The 23,687-nt window shown below is 49.3% G+C and overlaps 2 protein-coding genes across 2 annotated transcripts in view; one reads left to right on the top strand and one right to left on the bottom strand.

The window, feature by feature from the left end:
* Window positions 1-21,153, bottom strand: part of LOC123767754 (chondroadherin) — a 144,908-nt gene extending 123,755 nt beyond the window's left edge. Inside the window, exon 1 of the mRNA XM_045757733.2 lies at window positions 20,817-21,153. The gene's annotated coding sequence lies outside the window, so the exon portion shown is untranslated. The remainder of the gene's footprint in view (window positions 1-20,816) is intronic.
* LOC123767758 (choline-phosphate cytidylyltransferase B) overlaps window positions 1-23,687 on the top strand; it is a 664,019-nt gene that overhangs the window by 142,616 nt on the left and 497,716 nt on the right. The gene's annotated exons all lie outside the window — the stretch shown is intronic.

Genomic DNA, 23,687 nt, shown 5'->3' with positions numbered 1-23,687 from the left:
GGTGCAGCACAGTGAAGCACGAGGCAGTACGGTGCAGCACGAGGCAGTACGGTGCAGCACGGTGAAGCACGAGGCAGTACGGTGCAGCACGGTGAAGCACGAGGCAGCACGGTGAAGCACGAGTCAGTACGGTGCAGCAGGGTGAAGCACGAGGCAGTACGGTGCAGCAGGGTGAAGCACGAGGCAGTACGGTGCAGCACGGTGAAGCACGAGGCAGTACGGTGCAGCACGGTGAAGCACGAGGCAGCACGGTGAAGCACGAGGCAGTACGGTGCAGCACGGTGAAGCACGAAGCAGTACGGTGCAGCACGGTGAAGCACGAGGCAGTACGGTACAGCACGGTGAAGCACGAGGCAGTACGGTGCAGCACGGTGAAGCACGAGGCAGTACGGTGCAGCACGGTGAAGCACGAGGCAGTACGGTGCAGCACGGTGAAGCACGAGGCAGCACGGTGAAGCACGAGGCAGTACGGTGCAGCACGATGAAGCACGAAGCAGTACGGTGCAGCACGGTGAAGCACGAGGCAGCACGGTGAAGCACGAGGCAGTACGGTGCAGCACGGTGAAGCACGAAGCAGTACGGTGCAGCACGGTGAAGCACGAGGCAGTACGGTACAGCACGGTGAAGCACGAGGCAGTACGGTGAAACACGGTGCAGCACGGTGCAGCACAAAGCACAATGGTGCAGCACGACCACCACTCAGACTGAGGTTCACGTCTGAGTTCTCACAGACTATACGTGCGGATATAATCAGTTTGGTGTTACTAAGGCAACAGTCGTGTAGTCAGTTTACAACGCAGCTAAAGTAATTACTCACTGGTCGTGGCGCTAGGCTTAGTGGTACGGTAATTATCACGAGAAACCGCTAACCTTAGAGGCGTCTTTAGAAGTAAATTAACACTTTCTTTAAACGTTCAATTTAGTCACTTTTGAGCATGTTGACAATATCTTTATCCATAAAAGAGTGTGTTTGTCCCAAGTTGGATGCCAGATATTCAGGGCTACCCTGACAGCTTTTCAACATGACACATAGGTTGTAGGGGACTGTCATAGGTCGGACAGGGTCGGCCCTAGTGTCTCCTTTCAGAAAGCATCGGGTCCAAATGAGAGTCCCAGTGATTTCTGAGATGTCTCAAATGGGGTTTTGTTTGCCAGAGTTTTTCAACGAGTTTCAGCTATTCACAGTATTCCAACTTACAAAATAACTCCAACGTTTTCAACCACGTTGTTAAGTCACATGAAAGCAACAATTGTAAAATAACGGTGTGGATACTGTGTGCATTGGCTCGGGTTGTTTGTTACGAGAGGGAGGAGGGGGAGGAGAGGGGGTAGATAGGGAGAGAGGAGATGGAGGATAGGGAGAGAGGGAAAAGAAGAGAGATGTGGGAGTGAGGGCGGAGAGAAGGGAAACGAGACCCGGCCACTGCCGGTTTAAATTTGGCGCCATTTTGTCACGGCACATCGCTGCCGCCGCCGCGTGTTACGTCACTGATGTTGCAATGATTGTCAACAACCCATTCGGACGCTCCAGTGAACACGACTACATCGCAAGCTGCACATTGCCCCCCCTCCCCACCCCCCCCCCTCTCTCTCTCTCTCTCTCTCTCTCTGTCTCTCTCTCTCTCTCTCTCTCTCTCTCTCTCTCTCTCTCTCTCTCTCTCTCTCTGTCTCTGTCTCTGTCTCTCTCTCTCTCTCTCTCTCTCTCTCTCTCTCTCTATATATATATATATATATATATATATATATATATATATATATATATATATATATATATATATATATATATATATATATATAAATATATATATATATATATATATATATATATATATATATATATATATATATATATATTATTATATATATTATATGATTTGATATATAGCAGGGGTTAACACTGATTTACAGAGGTGGGTACAGGAACACACACTGCTGACTCCAGCCTGCACACTGGCAGCTCTCCCTCCCCCATAGGTCATAGTCAGCCTTACCTTGAGGTGCTTCCGGGGCTTAGCGTCCCCGCGGCCCGGTCGTCGACCAGGCCTCCTGGTTGCCGGACTGATCAACCAGGCTGTTGGACGCGGCTGCTCGCAGCCTGACGTACGAGTCACAGCCTGGTTGATCAGGTATCCTTTGGAGGTGCTTATCCAGTTCTCTCTTGAACACTGTGAGGGGTCGGCCAGTTATGCCCCTTATGTGTAGTGGAAGCGTGTTGAACAGTCTCGGGCCTCTGATGTTGATAGAGTTCTCTCTCAGAGTACCAGTTACACCTCTGTTTTTCAACGGGGGTATTCTGCACATCCTGCCATGTCTTCTGGTCTCTTACCCACTGCTTCTTTCTAGACCAGCACCCGCCAGCCGGTTTACAGCCAGGTGCCCAATTACTCCTGAGTAAACAGAGGCGAACATTTAAGGATTGGCGACAAGTCAAGCCTCATTGGCCAGGATTGGAACCCAGACCAAATCGGTGTTGAGGAGCAAGGCGAGTGAGTTGCCGCTGCGCCACCAAGGGAGACTGTTTTTCAGTCATCTGAATAGTTTATTAACTGTTTCCATTACCTATAAATTGGTCTTAAATTGCTTGTTGCTTTGTTAAAGGCAGCTTGAAGTTTTTAATTTGTTTAATTTTGTGTGAATTTGAATAATTGAAGGTCGGAGACGATGTAAACTGTAATACACGCTGTGTACACCATGTAAACTTAACATACACGCTGTGTACACCATGTAAACCTCTGGGTCCCGTAGCGTAGTGGACAGCGCCTTAGGGTTACAACCCAGAAGCCCCAGGCACGATTAATGCGCGACCGGACACACACACACACACACACACACACACACACACACACACACACACACACACACACACACACACACACACACACACACATTTGGGCACTGTGTTCATTCACCTCATACCTCTGTTCACCTACTATTTAATAGGTCCCCGGAGATAGGCGAGTGTTGTGGGGTTGTATCTTGTGGATGGGGCATTAGTGGACCGAGGAGGAGGACCTTGATAAGCCGAATGGGCTTCTCTGTCCCCCCAACAAGGCGGGTGGGGGGGAGGGGACAGGAAGACACGAACCATCGGAGTTTAGGGAGCTTAACGCAAGGTATTTTTAATGACTTCCTGTTAATGCTGAAAGAAGCTAAGGAATTTAATTTTGGAAATGGCACGTTTGCTTGGTGATCCAAGTTAGTGAACAGGAATTATGTTTTATATATTTTTTGTTTGTGGCAAGATGAAGAGCTAGGGCGGGGTACGACCACATCGCTCCTGCCAGGGTTATCAGGACTCGGGGTCGGACGGAGGGAATGAACCCTCCAAACCACATGGACCGTCGGGGGATTGAACGTCGACCAGTAAGAAGCAAGGGTCGTCGCTGTACCGACCAGTCCAAATTCTTGGTTAACTTATAGTGGAGGGAGGTTTGTTATAAGTTAAGTGTTCCAAAAAGAGTATTCTGCTCGTCTCGGAGATCTCAAACTTATTCCATCAGAATTCTATTTTAGACATAACAAATAAGTCTTTCTATGAAATTTGACTTCAAAGTAATTAGGTATACATATGGAGGAGCTAATTGTTTATAATGATGGTGGTGCACGTCTGAGCTTGGTGCTGTGGTAGCTGGCGTAAGTGCGAAACAATGTTAAGATAGATTCTTCCCAATTTTAACTCAAAATGTCCTTAAAAGTCATCGATGGTGGCGTGGAGAGAAGCTGTACTGGGGAGGGGGGGGGGTGCTCTCTCTTCAGGACCCGTGCGTGTGAAGCTCTGCCTTCTCCTCACACCTATACACACCATATATAATAATTTACACGTGGAAAATAGTAGAGGGGCTGGTCGCAAACCTGCACACAGGCATAAGATCACATGAGACCAGGAGGCATGGCAGGATGTGCAGAATACCCCCGTTGAAAAGCAGAGGTGCAACAGGTACTCTGAGACAGAACTCAATCAACATCAGAGGCCCGAGACTGTTCAACACGCTTCCACTACACATAAGGGGCATAACTGGCCGACCCCTCACAGTGTTCAAGAGAAAATTTGATAAGCATCTCCAAAGGATACCTGGTTAAGTAGGCTGTGATTCATCCGCGTCCAACAGCCTGGTTGACCAGACCACCAATCAGGAGGCCTGATCAGAGATGGGGATGGCGGGGCCGTTGATCCTGGAAATCATCGGACGGTAACAGCAGAGTAACGTAATCCACCACAACCCCCCCCCCCATACTCACACAAACCCAGCCCGTCCTCCTAAGGTTTCCCATCGTCAAGAAAATGTCGTAATAAAGTCCCCTCTCCTAACCTGCCAGAGGACCTAAAACAGAAAAGGGGACAGTATGTCAATTTCGCCAGCCGCTACTATTTTCTAATACGACAATTTTTGGCTATAGGTGGAGAATACGTCAAAATGCGACGTGCTATTAAGAAGACTGCACAACCCCCCCCCCCCCACAACCTACCCTGAATGCGGTTGGTCCGCATCGTTTCATTACTGGAGTTTTGCATAACATTTTTCCAGCTCTGTCATTATGAGAGGCCCGCGCATAATGGGGCGAATACCACGGCTGAGAGATGCTGTGGGAGAGTGAGGGAGAGTGGGAGGTGAGAGGTGGTGGGAGAGTGGGAGGTGAGAGGTGGTGGGAGAGTGGGGGGTGAGAGGTGGTGGGAGAGTGGGAGGTGAGAGGTGGTGGGAGAGTGGGAGGTGAGAGGTGGTGGGAGAGTGGGGGGTGAGAGGTGGTGGGAGAGTGGGAGGTGAGAGGTGGTGGGAGAGTGGGGGGGAGAGGTGGTGGGAGAGTGGGAGGTGAGAGGTGGTGGGAGAGTGGGGGGGAGAGGTGGTGGGAGAGTGGGGGGTGAGAGGTGGTGGGAGAGTGGGAGGTGAGAGGTGGTGGGAGAGTGGGGGGTGAGAGGTGGTGGGAGAGTGGGGGGTGAGAGGTGGTGGGAGAGTGGGAGGTGAGAGGTGGTGGGAGAGTGGGAGGTGAGAGGTGGTGGGAGAGTGAGGGAGGTGAGAGGTGGTGGGAGAGTGAGGGACAGTGGGAGGTGAGAGGTGGTGGGAGAGTGGGGGGTGAGAGGTGGTGGGAGAGTGGGAGGTGAGAGGTGGTGGGAGAGTGAGGGAGGTGAGAGGTGGTGGGAGAGTGAGGGACAGTGGGAGGTGAGAGGTGGTGGGAGAGTGGGGGGAGAGTGGGGGGTGAGAGGTGGTGGGAGAGTGGGAGGTGAGAGGTGGTGGGAGAGTGAGGGACAGTGGGAGGTGAGAGGTGGTGGGAGAGTGAGGGATAGTGGGGGGTGAGAGGTGGTGGGAGAGTGGGGGGTGAGAGGTGGTGGGAGAGTGAGGGAGAGTGAGAGGTGAGAGGTGGGGCGGGGGGGGGGGGGAGTCAGCAGAGCGACGATAAAAAGACGAAAGGAGAGGAAAGAATACGGAAAAGGAAGAGGATTTAGAGAGAACAATTGAAGACAAGGATGACATTATAGGTTGTGACCAAGGCCGAGTGATCACCCTAGGCCTATAAGGTGACCGCTAACATCACTTTCCCTGCTGCTGCCTCTCCGGGACTGTAGAGCACCAGTGTTCAGGTGACTGTAGAGCACCAGTGTTCAGGTGACTGTAGAGCACCAGTGTTCAGGTGACTGTAGAGCACCAGTGTTCAGGTGACTGTAGAGCACCAGTGCTCAGGTGACTGTAGAGCACCAGTGCTCAGGTGACTGTAGAGCACCAGTGATCAGGGTGACTGTAGAGCACCAGTGCTCAGGTGACTGTAGAGCACCAGTGATCAGGGTGACTGTAGAGCACCAGTGTTCAGGGTGACTGTAGAGCACCAGTGTTCAGGGTGACTGTAGAGCACCAGTGTTCAGGTGACTGTAGAGCACCAGTGTTCAGGGTGACTGTAGAACACCAGTGATCAGGTGACTGTAGAGCACCAGTGTTCAGGTGACTGTAGAGCACCAGTGTTCAGGTGACTGTAGAGCACCAGTGCTCAGGTGACTGTAGAGCACCAGTGTTCAGGTGACTGTAGAGCACCAGTGATCAGGGTGACTGTAGAGCACCAGTGTTCAGGGTGACTGTAGAGCACCAGTGCTCAGGGGACTGTAGAGCACCAGTGCTCAGGGGACTGTAGAGCACCAGTGCTCAGGTGACTGTAGAGCACCAGTGCTCAGGGGACTGTAGAGCACCAGTGCTCAGGGGACTGTAGAGCACCAGTGCTCAGGGGACTGTAGAGCACCAGTGCTCAGGTGACTGTAGAGCACCAGTGCTCAGGGGACTGTAGAGCACCAGTGCTCAGGTGACTGTAGAGCAGCTTCACACAATAATATATATGGTGATAACCTGTCGCTGCCTCTGACGCAGTAAATAAATCGAGCCGTCCATTAAGGAATTGAATTATTTTTAACGAGAGGGAAAAAACTTGACAATAGAACTGTGTTTAATGATCTCTTTAGTGTGTACATGTTTCTCACACACACACACACACCCACACACACACACACACACACACACACACACACACACACACACACACACACACACATACATACACACACACACACACACACACACACACACACACACAAACACACACGCTATCCTGGTGGATAGCGCGCAGGACTCGTAATTCTGTGGCGCGGGTTCGATTCCCGCACGAGGCAGAAACAAATGGGAAAGTTTCTTTCACCCTAAGTGCCCCTGTTACCTAGCAGTAAATAGGTACCTGGGAGTTAGTCAGCTGTCACGGGCTGCTTCCTGGGGTGTGTGTGTGTGGTGTGGGGAAAAAAAAAAAAAAGTAGGTAGTAAACAGTTGATTGACAGTTGAGAGGCGGGCCGAAAGAGCAAAGCTCAACCCCCGCAAAAACACAACTAGTAAACACACACACACACACACACACACACACACACACACACACACACACACACACACACGGACACGCATGCACAAAAGAAGGTTGATGATTTTGTACGAGGTGAGTGGGGGAACAGGTTCCGGAATGAGTGAAAAGCAGGAGTGAGTAGTTATGAGTGAGAACCGGTGGCCAGAAGGCCTCACAAACGGAAGGTCTCTCGCGACATATCTCAGGAAGGCACAAGAACCACTCCCTTCCCCACCTCTCAAAGACTCGTACCTCGAAGCGTTCGTCAGGGAGTTTACCTCACCTCTTTCTCTCATGGTGGCGAAGCCCGGCCCAGCAGCTAGAGCCCGCTGCCGGCAGGCACAAACTAGGCTACCAAGTACATCCCAGTACATTACAAGACACAGGTAAAGAGGGCAGGAGCGTATATAAAGTTAGAGTATGTTGTTGTAGTTCCAAGTAGCACGGTCTATGGTGAGCCCGTAGTGCCTATATATAAGTCAGAGTAGTAGTAGTGGTGGTGTTGGGTGCCAGTATTGATGTACAGAGAGCCTCGTGCCTGGCTGCTCTCAACACGCGAAGCTCTGCCCCTGACGCTCGCCCTCTCTCAACACCAGCCTTAAACACTCCACAACACATTTATAGTACACCCACTCTCAACCCTTACCCAACAGTAGCTGGTGTGGCCCCTGTGGGTGTGGCCCTGTGGGTGTGGCCCCTGTGGGTGTGGCTCTGTGGATGTGGCCCTGTGGTTGTGACCCTGTGGGTGTGGCCCTGTGGGTGTGGCCCCTGTGGGTGTGGCCTCTGTGGGTGTGGCCTCTGTGGGTGTGGCCCCTGTGGGTGTGGCTCTGTGGGTGTGGCCCCTGTGGGTGTGGCCCTGTGGGTGTGACCCTGTGGGTGTGGCCCTGTGGATGTGGCCCCTGTGGGTGTGGCCCTGTGGGTGTGGCCCTGTGGGTGTGACCCTGTGGGTGTGGCCCTGTGGGTGTGGCCCCTGTGGGTGTGGCCCCTGTGGGTGTGGCCCCTGTGGGTGTGGCCCCTGTGGGTGTGGCCCTGTGGGTGTGACCCTGTGGGTGTGGCCCTGTGGGTGTGGCCCCTGTGGGTGTGGCCCCTGTGGGTGTGGCCCTGTTAGTGTGGCCCTCTGGGTGTGGGCCTGTAGGTGTGGCCTTCTGGGTGTGGCTCTCTGGGTGTGGCTCTTGTCTTTACCCATCAGCCCGTGCTGACTGTAGACTAATATATTTGATTTTTCAATCTTTATATTCTACATCAGTTTTTTTGTAGTAAGACATTATATAGCAGAGGAAATTTACCAGACAATTTGGTGTTCTCTTACAGTACAGGTGTCTGAACGACACCTCCATGCTGGGAGTCACCTCCATGCTGGGAGTCACCTCCATGCTGGGGGTCACCTCCATGCTGGGAGTCACCTCCATGCTGGGGGTCACCTCCATGCTGGGGGTCACCTCCATGCTGGGAGTCACCTCCATGCTGGGGGTCACCTCCATGCTGGGGGTCACCTCCATGCTGGGGGTCACCTCCATGCTGGGGGTCACCTCCATGCTGTGGGGGTCACCTCCATGCTGGGGGTCACCTCCATGCTGTGGGGGTCACCTCCATGCTGTGGGGTCACCTCCATGCTGTGGGGGTCACCTCCATGCTGTGGGGGTCACCTCCATGCTGTGGGGTCACCTCCATGCTGTGGGGGTCACCTCCATGCTGTGGGGGTCACCTTCATGCTGTGGGGTCACCTCCATGCTGGGGGTCATGTCAGCAGGAGCAGCTGTCAGCATAACCAGGTGTCAGCAGCAGCATGGGGCATCAGGGATGGTGGGCCAGCTCCGGCAGGCCGCCGCCGGGGGAATGTACAATGTGGTGAAATATGTAACTGCCTGGCGGGCCCCTAACTTGAAGTAATGAGAGAACTTGAGTAGGAAACAGTGCTGCAGGAGGTACCTAAGCTGGTCGGAGGCTTCCCCTTGGTGCAGGCTCCCGAGGTCCACACACACACACACACACACACACACACACATACACACACACACACACACACAGGTGTGGTGGAGGCTGACTCCATACACAGTTTCAAGTGTAGATATGATAGAGGCCAATAGGCTCAGGAACCTGTACACCTGTTGATTGACAGTTGAGAGGCGGGACCAAAGAGCCAGAGCTCAACCCCCGCAAACACAAATAGGTGAGTACACACACACACACACACACACACACACACACACACACACACACACACACACACACACACACACACACACACACACACACACACACCTACACACACACACAATGTTCTCTCAATGTTTGCGGACGATGCTAAAATTATGAGAAGGATTAAAACAGAAGAGGACTGTTTGAGGCTTCAAGAAGACCTAGACAAGCTGAAGGAATGGTCGAACAAATGGTTGTTAGAGTTTAACCCAACCAAATGTAATGTAATGAAGATAGGTGTAGGGAGCAGGAGGCCAGATACAAGGTATCATCTGGGAGAGGAAATTCTTCAGGAGTCAGAGAAGGAAAAAGACTTGGGGGTTGATATCACGCCAGACCTGTCTCCTGCAGCACATATCAAGCGGATAACATCAGCGGCATATGCCAGGCTGGCCAACATACGAACGGCATTCAGAAACTTGTGTAAAGAATCATTCAGAACTTTGTATACCACATATGTCAGGCCAATCCTGGAGTATGCAGCCCCAGCATGGAGTCCATATCTAGTCAAGGATAAGACTAAACTGGAAAAGGTTCAAAGGTTTGCCACTAGACTAGTACCCGAGCTGAGAGGTATGAGCTACGAGGAGAGACTACGGGAATTAAACCTCACTTCGCTGGAAGACAGAAGAGTTAGGGGGGACATGATCACCACATTCAAGATTCTGAAGGGGATTGATAGGGTAGATAAAGACAGTCTATTTAACACAAGGGGAACACGCACAAGGGGACACAGGTGGAAACTGAGTGCCCAAATGAGCCACAGAGATATTAGAAAGAACTTTTTTAGTGTCAGAGTGGTTGACAAATGGAATGCATTAGGGGGTGATGTGGTGGAGGCTCACTCCATACACAGTTTCAAGTGTAGATATGACAGAGCCCGATAGGCTCAGGAATCTGTACACCTGTTGATTGACGGTTGAGAGGCGGGACCAAAGAGCCAGAGCTCAACCCCCGCAAACACAACTAGGTGAGTACAACTAGGTGAGTACACACACCTGTACCGTTGCTCCGAACTCCACTACAGGTCTTGTCTACACATAATTAACACTCGTATGAATCTTATTATTATACTTGAAAAGTTTATAGAGTATGTTCCCGAGTCACGCGATATACCCTGCTATATCTTCCACTTGTTTGTGGCTCTGTTACTACTCCACATACCACAGTGTTCACCTGCACCACATGCCACAGTGTTCTCCTGCACCACATACCACAGTGTTCTGCACCACATACCACAGTGTTCACCTGCACCACATACCACAGTGTTCACCTGCACCACATACCACAGTGTTCTCCTGCACCACATACCACAGTGTTCACCTGCACCACATACCACAGTGTTCTCCTGCACCACATACCACAGTGTTCACCTGCACCACATACCACAGTGTTCACCTGCACCACATACCACAGTGTTCTCCTGCACCACATACCATAGTGTTCACCTGCACGACATACCACAGTGTTCTCCTGCACCACATACCATAGTGTTCACCTGCACCACATACCACAGTGTTCTCCTGCACCACATACCATAGTGTTCACCTGCACCACATACCATAGTGTTCACCTGCACCACATACCATAGTGTTCACCTGCACCACATACCACAGTGTTCACCTGCACCACATACCACAGAGTTCTCCTGCACCACATACCACAGAGTTCTCCTGCACCACATACCATAGTGTTCACCTGCACCACATACCACAGTGTTCACCTGCACCACATACCACAGTGTTCACCTGCACCACATACCATAGTGTTCACCTGCACCACATACCATAGTGTTCACCTGCACCACATACCACAGTGTTCTCCTGCACCACATACCACAGTGTTCTCCTGCACCACATACCACAGTGTTCACCTGCACCACATACCATAGTGTTCACCTGCACCACATACCATAGTGTTCACCTGCACCACATACCACAGTGTTCTCCTGCACCACATACCACAGTGTTCTCCTGCACCACATACCACAGTGTTCACCTGCACCACATACCATAGTGTTCACCTGCACCACATACCACAGTGTTCACCTGCACCACATACCATAGTGTTCACCTGCACCACATACCACAGTGTTCTACACTCCTGTATCTTGGGTCATGTATCCCACTCCTTGTGTATCTGTCATCTGCGTTCGGGGGCTCCCTGTGGCCCGCCTCCCTGTGGCCCGCCTCCCTGTGGCCCGCCTCCCTGTGGCCCGCCTCCCTGTGGCCCGCCTCCCTGTGGCCCGCCTTCCAGTGGACCATGTAAGTGTTGGAAACAATATTCACGTAACGAATATTACATTTAAAATGTTATGATAATAGGCAAGGGATCATTCATACCAAGAGGGATATATTATATACATATATAGCGCTTATGGGAGGCTGGAGGGATAATACCCTAATCCAGCGTCAGCTCTGAGGCAGCCTTGTATGAGCTACTCTTTGATAACACCAGCACTCTGTTACAGCACTGACGGGGGGTACACTAAGCTGATTAGTGACACACACACACACACACACACACACACACACACACACACACACACACACACACACACACACCACACACACACACACACACACACACACACACACACACCACACACACACACACACACACACACACCACACACACACCACACACACACACACACACCACACACACACCACACACACACACACACACACACACACACACACACACCACACACACACACATATACACACACACCACACACACACGCACACACACACACACACACCACACACACACACACACACACACCACACACACACCACACACACACACACACACCACACACACACCACACACACACACACACACACACACACACACACACACACCACACACACACACATATACACACACACCACACACACACGCACACACACACACACACACCACACACACACACACACACACACCACACACACACCACACACACACACACACACACACACACACACACACACACACACACACACCACACACACACACACACACACACCACACACACACACATATACACACACACCACACACACACACACACACCACACACACACACACCACACACACACACACCACACACACACACCACACACACACACCACACACACACACCACACACACACACCACACACACACACCACACACATACACCACACACATACAACACACACACACACACCACACACCACACCCCCCCCCCCACACACACACACACATCCTCTCTAATACATATAATGGAGTTGTACAATATCGAGACAAAAATCAGAGAAAAAAGGTAAGGATGGGTATGCTGCATATTGCCAGACTATCATAAAGCCTTAGACATGGTTCTCCCCCCACTCCCTCCAACAAGACATTAATCTATATAAATAAAAATGTAAATGTTGGTTTGTTCAAAATCGCTAATCTCCGAAAGTTCTTCACGGATTGCTTTGACATTTTGACACAACGGTCCATTCGCATATGAGCGTGTTTTTGTATACCTACTATATAGATGTCACGTCTGTGATACGTAAAAAGATGCTTTTTTGAAACTGTTTTTCATATGAGTTTTCATGTGAGGGAAATCTCCGAAACCTCTTTACCGATTGCTTTGAATTTGACACAATGTTGCATTCGAATACGCGCGCGTTTTAATAGTCCTACTATATACATGCCGCACCTGTGACAGGTAAAACATTATTTTTTTAAACAGCGCCATCTGTTGGACGTAAGGGCAACACACGCTGTAATCTCCGAAAGTTCTTCACTGATTGCTTTGAAATTTTGACACAACATTCAAAATGGCATTGATAAATTGAATTTTCATAGATTTAGATTTATTTTCATTTTGATTTAATTATTTTGTGATACATTGCGTTGGAATTGAGCTGTGTTGTTTACCATACCGTTCATTTCGTAATTATAGTTTATTTTTTTTATTTTGTCATTGTTTTTCATTTCGTTTTTTAACTGTTCTTATTTTTCAGTGATGGATACATCATATTATTTGATATTCCCATTTTTCTGATGGATGCATCAGATTATTTGAGTACGCATAGGACGAGGAAGTGGGGGATGGTAGTGGGGGATGAGGGGACGGGGAAGTGGGGGATAGTGGAGGGGGGCGAGGGGATGTGTGAATGGAGAATAGTGGGGAGGACAAGGGGACAGGGGAGTGGGGATGTTTGGGAGGACGAGGGGACGTGGGAGGGGAGATGGTGGGAGGACGAGGGGACGTGGGAGGGGGGATGGTGGGGAGGACGAGGGGACGTGGGAGTGGGGGATGGTGGGGAGGACGAGGGGACGTGGGAGGGGGAATGGTGGGGAGGACGGGGGGGAGGGGACAGGGGAGGGTTTCTGTGGCTCAGCAATGCGCCTGCGTTACTGAGCCACAGCAACGCGTGGCCGGGTACAGCTAGTATACTAGCTAAGTAGGAGAGACTGAGAGTATATTATATTGTGTGAGCGAATACACAACACAAAATTGTGGCGGTGACAGCGATGATTCCTCGGTATAATAATCTGTCCTCGGGGTTAACACCCTCGTAGTAATCACTTGAAAACCACTATGTAATTAGTGCTATTATTTGCTTCATAACCATAGCCATGGTTCGGTTAGGTTCGGTTAGGTTAGGTTAGGTTAGGTTAGGTTAAAACACTATTATTCTCAAACATATGAAGTATGAGACTGGAAAGCTATTACCGTTTCCCCTAGAATTTCACATTAAAGAAAACCTAGCCTTTAGGGTGTATCAAAGAAAACTAGTTTATCATAGACTTTATATTTTAAACCATCGATTTACAATAAACTTCAGATATAACTTGAGAATATTCTGTGTATAGAACAAAGGTTCACTTGTGAGTTTACAAGTAATTTATTATTGGAACCGTAATATGCTTTCAGACTATTAGAAGTATCTAGACAACCTTCCAGGTGGTGTGAGAGGGAGGTTGAAGTCTGCGTCTAAGTCTAATCACTTTTCCTTGAGAACGGCTGCAATATAGGGATCTTGGTTATCTTGAGATGATTTCGGGGCTTTTTAGTGTCCCCGCGGCCCGGTCCTCGACCAGGCCCCCACCCCCAGGAAGCAGCCCGAGACAGCTAACTAACACCCAGGTACCTATTTTACTGCTAGGTAACAGGGGCATAGGGTGAAAGAAACTGTGCCCATTGTTTCTCGCCGGCGCCCGGGATCGACCCCGGGACCACAGGATCACAAGTCCAGCGTGCTGTCCGCTCGGCCGACCGGCTCCCTATGTTCCAGTAAGTGGCTACTTAACAACGACAAGGTTATTATGATAGTGGAGACAGAGGAGGACAAAGGCAGTGTACATCAAAGGAGGAAACTCCTCCATGAATCTGTGAAAGAAAACGAGTTGGTGCAGGACAACACCCAAGCTTATCTCCAGAGGCAGACATATATACAATAACATCAGCAGCATATGCAAAGATTGTAAATATGCAAGTTTATGATCCGGGACACAGGATTCTTCAACTATTTACGTGTCCATTTACGAAACCTGTTCATCTTTATTCTTTGCAGCTTACTTTGCGTTTATTATAAGAGTTCCAAAGCACTATTAAGGTATTGAAAAAATTAATAACCCTTAGTTGGGAATTTTCGAAGCTCGTAAACTGGTTAATAAATACACATTAGGTTGTGAGGATGAGGTAAAGAAATAGTGGTGTGGTAAGAGGACACGTAAATGCTTCATGTATCCTGGTCCTGGAGGAAGATACATATCTACTACGTGAGAGAAATACTTGAAAATTGCCCACCCGGCTACACTCTGCTCCAGACCAACACCTTAAAGTTGGCTCAGAAATACCCTTCATCTCCCACCACCACCAAAGAATTTAACATATATATATATATATATATATATATATATATATATATATATATATATATATATATATATATATATATATATATATTCGGCCAGCCCAAACATCATGTAAGCACAAGGTTGTGTGCGGGTGTGATAGCCAAAGTGATGTTGGAGCAGACCGGTGGGGCTGGGAGCAGACCGGTGGGGCTGGGAGCAGACCGGTGGGGCTGGGAGCAGACCGGTGGGGCTGGGAGCAGACCGGTGGGGCTGGGAGCAGACCGGTGGGGCTGGGAGCAGACCGGTGGGGCTGGGAGCAGACCGGTGGGGCTGGGAGCAGACCGGTGGGGCTGGGAGCAGACCGGTGGGGCTGGGAGCAGACCGGTGGGGCTGGGAGCAGACCGGTGGGGCTGGGAGCAGACCGGTGGGGCTGGGAGCAGACCGGTGGGGCTGGGAGCAGACCGGTGGGGCTGGGAGCAGACCGGTGGGGCTGGGAGCAGACCGGTGGGGCTGGGAGCAGACCGGTGGGGCTGGGAGCAGACCGGTGGGGCTGGGAGCAGACCGGTGGGGCTGGGAGCAGACCGGTGGGGCTGGGAGCAGACCGGTGGGGCTGGGGAGCAGACCGGTGGGGCTGGGGAGCAGACCATGAGGACACACGGGGCGAATTCCAGACACAAAATGAGACAGAGGGAAGTAATGAAATAATCGGGTTCACGGACTGTGAGTAAACGGAATGAGTTGGTATAGTGGCTGCCTCTTCCTCCTCTCCCAGTGATGCCTGTATGGTGTGTTACCTCGTGTCTTGCTGTTATGAGTAGTGTGTGTGGGGGGGGGGTGGTGAGTGTGGTGATGGTGTGTGTGTGGGGGTGGTGAGTGTGTGGTGGTGTTTGTAGTGTGTGGTGGTTGTTGTGTGTGGGGGTGGTGAGTGTGGTGGTGGTGAGTGTGCTGGTGAGTGTGGTGATGGTGGTGGTGGTGGTGGTGAAGGTGGTGGTGGTGGTGGTGGTGTTTGGCGAGTGTGGTGGTGGTGGTTGTGTGTGGTGGTGATGGTGGTGAGTGTGGTGGTGGTGGTGAGTGTGGTGATGGTGGTGAGTGTGGTGGTGGTGGTGGTGGTGGTGGTGATGGTGGTGAGTGGTGGTGGTGGTGGTGAGTGTGGTGGTGGTGGTTGTGTATGGTGGTGATGGTGGTGGTGGTGGTGAGTATGGTGGTGGTGAGTGTGGTGGTTGTGTATGGTGGTGATGGTGGTGAGTGTGGTGGTGGTGGTTGTGTGTGGTGGTGGTGGTGAGTGTGGTGGTGGTGGTTGTGTATGGTGGTGATGGTGGTGAGTATGGTGGTGGTGAGTGTGGTGGTGGTGAGTGTGGTGGTGGTGGTTGTGTGTGGTGGTGGTGAGTGTGGTGGTGGTGGTTGTGTATGGTGGTGATGGTGGTGAGTATGGTGGTGGTGAGTATGGTGGTGGTGAGTGTGGTGGTGGTGGTGAGTATGGTGGTGGTTGTGTGTGGTGGTGATGGTGGTGAGTGTGGTGGTGGTGGTTGTGTGTGGTGGTGGTGGTGAGTGTGGTGGTGGTGGTGAGTGTGGTGATGGTGGTGAGTGTGGTGGTGGTGGTTGTGTGTGGTGGTGATGGTGGTGAGTATGGTGGTGGTGAGTGTGGTGGTGGTGGTGAGTATGGTGGTGGTTGTGTGTGGTGGTGATGGTGAGTGTGGTGGTGGTGGTTGTGTGTGGTGGTGATGGTGAGTGTGGTGGTGGTGGTGAGTGTGGTGGTGGTGGTGAGTGTGGTGGTGGTGGTGAGTATGGTGGTGGTGAGTGTGGTGGTGGTGGTTGTGTGTGGTGGTGATGGTGGTGAGTATGGTGGTGGTGAGTGTGGTGATAGTGAGGGTCTGTACATCTCCCACATATATGTTCGTCTTGAGTGTATTTTCTAAATTATATACAATTTTGTGTATAATTATTACGTATGAATTTTCGCATGTATGTATCATTTGCATGTAAATATACCTATCACTGGCTTATGTACTGCACATGCTCGTCCGTATTCATACATTAATACATGTAATATATAACAACCATTCGACAAGCCGCCGGCTTCCTGTACTCGTCGAGGCCCCTAGTGTTTAGTGACCGTCAGGTAAATCATGCCAAAAAATATTTTAATGCACATATGCCAAATAAAAACCCAATTATAAACTTAAATTTTATAAATTTAGTTATAATACAGATTGGGATTTTATTATATTTACCTATTATATGCATAATCTTGTGGGTATTGTAGTGTAGGTGTTGTCTTGTGGGTATTGTAGGGTTGTGTTGTGGGTATTGTAGTGTAGGTGTTGTCTTGTGGGTATTGTAGTGTAGGGTTGTCTTGTGGGTATTGTAGTGTAGGTGTTGTGTTGTGGGTATTGTAGTGTAGGTGTTGTGTTGTGGGTATTGTAGTGTAGGTGTTGTGTTGTGGGTATTGTAGTGTAGGTGTTGTCTTGTGGGTATTGTAGTGTAGGTGTTGTCTTGTGGGTATTGTAGTGTAGGTGTTGTGTTGTGGGTATTGTAGGGTTGTGTTGTGGGTATTGTAGTGTAGGTGTTGTCTTGTGGGTATTGTAGTGTAGGTGTTGTGTTGTGGGTATTGTAGGGTTGTGTTGTGGGTATTGTAGTGTAGGTGTTGTCTTGTGGGTATTGTAGTGTAGGTGTTGTGTTGTGGGTATTGTAGGGTTGTGTTGTGGGTATTGTAGTGTAGGTGTTGTCTTGTGGGTATTGTAGTGTAGGTGTTGTCTTGTGGGTATTGTAGTGTAGGTGTTGTCTTGTGGGTATTGTAGTGTAGGTGTTGTCTTGTGGGTATTGTAGTGTAGGTGTTGTCTTGTGGGTATTGTAGTGTAGGGTTGTGTTGTGGGTATTGTAGTGTAGGTGTTGTGTTGTGGGTATTGTAGTGTAGGTGTTGTGTTGTGGGTATTGTAGTGTAGGTGTTGTGTTGTGGGTATTGTAGTGTAGGTGTTGTGTTGTGGGTATTGTAGTGTAGGTGTTGTGTTGTGGGTATTGTAGTGTAGGGTTGTCTTGTGGGTATTGTAGTGTAGGGTTGTGTTGTGGGTATTGTAGTGTAGGGTTGTCTTGTGGGTATTGTAGTGTAGGTGTTGTCTTGTGGGTATTGTAGTGTAGGTGTTGTCTTGTGGGTATTGTAGTGTAGGGTTGTGTTGTGGGTATTGTAGTGTAGGTGTTGTCTTGTGGGTATTGTAGTGTAGGTGTTGTGTTGTGGGTATTGTAGTGTAGGTGTTGTGTTGTGGGTATTGTAGTGTAGGTGTTGTGTTGTGGGTATTGTAGTGTAGGTGTTGTGTTGTGGGTATTGTAGTGTAGGTGTTGTGTTGTGGGTATTGTAGTGTAGGGTTGTCTTGTGGGTATTGTAGTGTAGGTGTTGTCTTGTGGGTATTGTAGTGTAGGGTTGTGTTGTGGGTATTGTAGTGTAGGGTTGTCTTGTGGGTATTGTAGTGTAGGTGTTGTCTTGTGGGTATTGTAGTGTAGGGTTGTCTTGTGGGTATTGTAGTGTAGGGTTGTCTTGTGGGTATTGTAGTGTAGGTGTTGTCTTGTGGGTATTGTAGTGTAGGGTTGTCTTGTGGGTATTGTAGTGTAGGGTTGTCTTGTGGGTATTGTAGTGTAGGGTTGTCTTGTGGGTATTGTAGAGTAGGTGTTGTCTTGTGGGTATTGTAGTGTAGGTGTTGTCTTGTGGGTATTGTAGTGTAGGGTTGTCTTGTGGGTATTGTAGTGTAGGGTTGTCTTGTGGGTATTGTAGTGTAGGTGTTGTCTTGTGGGTATTGTAGTGTAGGGTTGTCTTGTGGGTATTGTAGTGTAGGGTTGTGTTGTGGGTATTGTAGTGTAGGGTTGTGTTGTGGGTATTGTAGTGTAGGGTTGTGTTGTGGGTATTGTAGTGTAGGGTTGTCTTGTGGGTATTGTAGTGTAGGTGTTGTCTTGTGGGTATTGTAGTGTAGGTGTTGTCTTGTGGGTATTGTAGTGTAGGTGTTGTCTTGTGGGTATTGTAGTGTAGGTGTTGTCTTGTGGGTATTGTAGTGTAGGTGTTGTCTTGTGGGTATTGTAGTGTAGGGTTGTCTTGTGGGTATTGTAGTGTAGGTGTTGTCTTGTGGGTATTGTAGTGTAGGGTTGTGTTGTGGGTATTGTAGTGTAGGGTTGTCTTGTGGGTATTGTAGTGTAGGGTTGTGTTGTGGGTATTGTAGTGTAGGGTTGTGTTGTGGGTATTGTAGTGCAGGTGTTGTCTTGTGAGTATTGTAGTGTAGGGTTGTGTTGTGGGTATTGTAGTGTAGGGTTGTGTTGTGGGTATTGTCATCTTAACTGTTGACAACTGATGGTTTTTCACATTAATTGTCAGACAATAACATATATTCCTTAGCATATAATCTCACACGTGTTATCTTGGGTTGATACGCACATGTTTCCAAGGGATATTCGACCGGTGTTATATCTGGCGTCACTAACAGATGCAGTATGGCACATGTGACTATCCTGACAGGTGTTTTAATTGTTTTTTTTTTAAATCAGGGTTCGATTCTGGGGTGTTACACGTGAGAGGAGTCTCGGGTTTACCAACTTGTCAGTCACAGTTGCACTTGCGAAACCTCTCCATCTTTTCTCAATCATGGCGGCTTTTCTCTTATTTATTAAACAGTCATGAATTCTGAAGCACTACGGGGCTTGTTTATAAGTAAAATAACCTTGAGTTGTTAAGTTTAAAGGCAGGTTAACTGTTTCTATTAAATGTAAACAAAGCTGCTATGATTGTTGAAAGATGTACTGGTTTCGGAAGAGGATGAGTCAATACCTGATGAATCGTGACCGTGTGGAGTGGCTAGCCAGAGCTGGCATAGATAACACAATCATGTAGTAATGTGTTGGTCATTGTTATCTTGTGTCACTGTGTCGGACATGTCACGTGTCACTGTGTGGGGACATGTCACGTGTCACTGTGTGGGGACATGTCACGTGTCACTGTGTGGGGACATGTCACGTGTCACTGTGTGGGGACATGTCACGTGTCACTGTGTGGGACATGTCACGTGTCACTGTGTGGGGGACATGTCACGTGTCACTGTGGGGGACATGTCATGTGTCACTGTGTGTGGGACATGTCACGTGTCACTGTGTGGGGACATGTCACGTGTCACTGTGTGGGGACATGTCACGTGTCACTGTGTGGGGACATGTCACGTGTCACTGTGTGGGGACATGTCACGTGTCACTGTGTGGGACATGTCACGTGTCACTGTGTGGGGGACATGTCACGTGTCACTGTGGGGGACATGTCATGTGTCACTGTGTGTGGGACATGTCACGTGTCACTGTGTGGGGACATGTCACGTGTCACTGTGTGGGGACATGTCACGTGTCACTGTGGGGGACATGTCACGTGTCACTGTGTGGGGACATGTCACGTGTCACTGTGTGGGACATGTCACGTGTCACTGTGTGGGACATGTCACGTGTCACTGTGTGGGACATGTCACGTGTCACTGTGTGGGACATGTCACGTGTCACTGTGTGGGACATGTCACGTGTCACTGTGTGGGACATGTCACGTGTCACTGTGTGGGACATGTCATGTGTCACTGTGTCGGACATGTCACGTGTCACTGTGTGGGACATGTCACGTGTCACTATGTCGGACATGTCACGTGTCACTGTGTGGGACATGTCACGTGTCACTGTGTGGGACATGTCACGTGTCACAGTGTATGACCCAACAAGTCACGTGTCACAGTGTATGACCCAACAAGTCACGTGTCACAGTGTATGACCCAACAAGTCACGTGTCACTGTGTATGACCCAACAAGTCACGTGTCACTGTGTATGACCCAACAAGTCACGTGTCACAGTGTATGACCCAACAAGTCACGTGTCAACACACAGGGTGTAAGGTACTCACCTAGAGTGGTCCAAGCTCCCGAGGGAGGTGTAGAGGGTCGACACACAAGAGGAGGGCAACAGTGTGGCACTAAACCAACTTGACTACATTGTAATCGACGACTGACTCGGCTACTCAGTCCTCAAAACACCCACTCCTAAAAAAATGCCTTATTGACAATGTTGAGTTAATGAAGCCGCTGCATACCGCTTGTGTCACCAGCGTCGTCAATAGATCACATCTACGATTGCGGGAAGTTTAGGGAAGCACTGTCCACATGGCGGCCGCGGGGCGGGAACTCGCAGGAGGGCGGTGCCACACGTCCACTCACTGCCACCCTCCGTGGCCAACTGAGCCTGCACCCCATGCACCTCGTTACTTAGCCAGGGTGTCCGGAGTTGGTCTCGTTGCCCTCTCGTTGGTCGTGGCTTGAGAGAGAGAGAGAGAGATTACATTAAGGAACGGAGTGCCTGTTGCGTTGGTGCAGTGGAGACATTTTCATTCACGAGTGATGCACAGCTTTGATCTTGAGAGAGTATATGACATCTAGTTGTGATTTGGTGTTTCTGTACTATAACCAGTGCTCTAACATGCGCGCGCGCGCACACACACACACACACACACACACACACACAAGGATGAGAGGAGAGGATGAACCAGCAATGCTTGATCTGATATTTACCCTAAATGAGTCGGATAAAAGGGAAGTTAAGTTGGAATGAGTGATCACAGTGTATTGTTATTCTTTGAGTACCTGGTAGAGCTAGGATTTATCTCCCCCCAAAAAAGAACCAGGAAACAAAGGGCTGGCGTACCGAAAGGGAAATTATGATGAGATGAGAAAATTCCTAAGGAATATACCATGGAACACAGAATTCAGAAATAAGTCTGTACAAGACATGATGGACTATGTCACCCAAAAGTGTCAGGAGGCAGTAAACAGGTTTATCCCGGCCCGACAGGAAAAAACCGAGTAGCAAAAGAAGAATCCGTGGTTTAATAGGGCATGTATGGGAGCAAAGGAACCTGAACAAAAGGGCGCGGAGGAACTTCCGGAATAACAGAACACCAGAAAGGAGAGAGAGATACCAGAGAACCAAGAACGAGTATGTTAGTGTGAGAAGAGAAGTTGAGAAAACGTATGAAAATGATATAGCTAATAAAGCCAAGACCGAACCACAGCTACTCCACAATCACATCAGGAGGAAAACAACAGTGAAGGAACAGGGGATGAAACTTAGAACGAGTGAGGATAGATACACAGAGAATGACACAGAGGTGTGTGGAGAACTCAACAAGGTTCCAGGAGGTCTTAACAATAGAATGAGGTGAGGTCACTGCGCTAGGAGAGGTGGCAGTAATTCAGGCGGCCTTGGAAGGGTTCGAAATTACAAGAGATGAGATCAAGAGGCATCTGTTGGATCAGGATGTGAGAAAGGCTGTTGGTCCAGACGGAATCTCACCATGGGTATTGAAAGAGTGTGCAGAAGCACTTTGCTTGCCACTCTCCATAGTATATAGTAGGTCACTGGAGACGGGAGACCTACCAGAAATATGGAAGACGGCTTACGTAGTCCCAATATACAAAAAGGGTGACAGACAAGAGGCACTGAACTACAGGCCAGTGTCCTTGACTTGTATACCATGCAAGGTGATGGAGAAGAGTGTGAGAAAAAAGCCTAGTAACACGTCTGGAGAGAAGGGACTTCGTGACAACACATCAACATGGGTTCAGGGAGGTTAAATCTTGTCTTACAGGCTTGATAGAATTCTACGATCAGGTGACAAAGATTAAGCAAGAAAGAGAAGGATGGGCGGACTGCATTTTGTTGGACTGTCGGAAAGCCCTTGACACAGTACCGCATAAGAGGCTAATGCATAAGCTGGAGAAACAGGCAGGAGTAACTGGTAGGGCGCTCCAGTGGATAAGGGAGTACCTAAGCAATAGGAAGCAGAGAGTTACAATGAGGGGTGAGACCTCAGAATGGCGTGAAGTCACCAGTGGAGTCCCACAGGGCTCTGTACTCAGACCTATCCTGTTCCTGACATGTTCCTGACATACGTAAATGATTTCCCAGAGGGTATAAACTCATTCCTCTCAGTGTTTGCTGACGACGCCAAAATTATGAGAAGGATTAAGACAAGAGGACAGCTTGAGGTTTCAAGAAGACCTGGACAAGCTGCAGGAATGGTCGAACAAATGATTGTTAGAGTTTAACCCAAGCAAATGTAATGTAATGAATATAGGTGTAGGGAGCAGGAGACCAGATGCAAGGTATCATTTGGGAGATGAAATACTTCAAGAGTCAGAGAGAGAGAGAGAAAGACCTGGGGGTTGATATCACGCCAGACCTGTCCCCTGAAGCCCATACCAAGAGGATAACACCAGCAGCACATGTCAGGTTGGCCAACATAAGAACGGCCATTAGAAACGATAAGGAATGATAAGGAATCCTTCAGAATTTTTTCTGAATGATAAGGAATCCTTCAGGATTTTGTATACCACATACGTCAGACCAATCCTGGAGTATGCGGCTCCAGCATGGAGTCCATATCTAGTCAAGCATAAGACTAAACTGGAAAAGGTTCATAAGTTTGCCACCAGACTAGTACCCGAACTGAGGGGTATGAGCTACGAGGAGAGACTACAGGAATTAAACCTCACGTCACTGGGAGAAGGAAGAGTTAGGGGGGACATGATCACCACATACAAGATTCTCAGAGGAATTGATAGGGTAGATAAAGACAGACTTTAACACAAGGGGCACACGCACTAGGGAACACAGGTGGAAATTGAGTGCCCAAATGAGCCATACAGACGTTAGAAAGAATTTTTTCAGTGTCAGAGTAGTAGACAAATAGAATGCACTAGGCAGTGATGTGGTGGAGGCT

Source organism: Procambarus clarkii, chromosome 67 (genome assembly GCF_040958095.1).
Source record: "Procambarus clarkii isolate CNS0578487 chromosome 67, FALCON_Pclarkii_2.0, whole genome shotgun sequence".
In the NCBI taxonomy this organism is placed as follows: Eukaryota; Metazoa; Arthropoda; class Malacostraca; order Decapoda; family Cambaridae; genus Procambarus; species Procambarus clarkii.
Note: the sequence above shows the minus strand (reverse complement) of the source record. Positions and strands in the feature narration are given on the sequence as shown.